At 59.9% G+C, this 1,127-nt stretch overlaps 1 pseudogene; it reads right to left on the bottom strand.

Annotated features, from left to right (window-relative positions):
• Window positions 1-704: 704 nt before the first annotated feature.
• Window positions 705-1,124, bottom strand: LOC108525181 (2-oxoglutarate and iron-dependent oxygenase domain-containing protein 2-like; annotated as a pseudogene).
• Window positions 1,125-1,127: the final 3 nt, after the last annotated feature.

Below are 1,127 nucleotides of genomic sequence, written 5' to 3'. Positions count from 1 at the left end.
TGACAGCCGCAAACACAAAGGGCTCTTGCAAAGCACTTTATATAGATACATCAGCGTATTTGACTCTCAAAACAGCTCTAGGAAGTAGGTGCTAAATGAGGAAACCAAGGCACCAAAAGGCGAAGGCTCATCCAAAGCCACAAAGCTGGAAGTGGCAGAAGCAGAATGGGAACCCGGGCAGCCTGGTTCCTGGCCCTGCCATTCACCCCTCTGCCATCTAGAGGATGCTACAGGTGGCCCACCCGAGTCACTGGGGTGATGCCTGCTGCTAAAGGTTCACATCTGTGCTGTCTCTGGAAGCTTCCCTTGGCTACTGGAAGGTACCCTGCCCTGGAGATAAGTGTATGGGAAGTTACTCACCCTTCTCTGGCCTCCTCATCTGGGAGCCACCAACCGATGGTGTGGGCACACCGTGGTACTGTGGGCTCTGCCTGGAGCTCTTTGCGGGCCCTGCTGAGGCTGGACTTCCTCTGAAGCCACCTCCTTGCCCAGCTGCTCCCTCCCCTCCCCTGCTTCCCTAACGCCCTTGCCAAAGCCTCATTCCAGACTCTGCTTCCGACAAACCTGAACTAAGGCAGCCTGTTTACCCAGAGGATGACCCAGAAGCTGGCACAGCCTCGAGCCAAGAAATGCGGTAGGCTGCAGGGAATTTATTTCTGCCCCAGCCCAAGGTGACGGAGCCCTCACCTGCCCTGCCACCCCACACTAGGCCCAAGCAGCCTCAGGTGAGCGCACACACATCCACCGTGGTTGGCTCCTCTCGGGTGAAGCCATCACTGAAGCCCTCATCATCCACCAGGTCGGGCTCACAGCGGCACATGGGACAGAGGCGGTTGCGCACAGCAGAGGCTCGGAGCCAGACGACGAGGTTCCAACGCTCACCAGTGCCCAAGGGCCGGGCCCCATGCAGCTGGCCGCCACGGTGGAGAACACCCTGGCCCACCACGTGCTCCACCTCCAGGGGCTCTGTCAGGGCTGCAGGCGCCTGCAGATGGGACGGCTCAGGCCTGGGCACTCACAGCTGCCCCAGGTCCTGCCGCATGGGTTGCACACTCACCTGGAAGAGGCCCCAAAATACAGGGCGCCCCTGTGAAGACCTTGCCCAAGGCCACATTGAGGGTGAGCTC

The sequence above is a fragment of the Rhinopithecus bieti genome, unplaced genomic scaffold (genome assembly GCF_001698545.2).
Source record: "Rhinopithecus bieti isolate Rb0 unplaced genomic scaffold, ASM169854v2 scaffold_15537, whole genome shotgun sequence".
Lineage (NCBI taxonomy): Eukaryota > Metazoa > Chordata > Mammalia > Primates > Cercopithecidae > Rhinopithecus > Rhinopithecus bieti.
The sequence above is the reverse complement of the archived record's forward strand: the minus strand, read 5'-3'. Positions and strand labels throughout refer to the sequence as shown.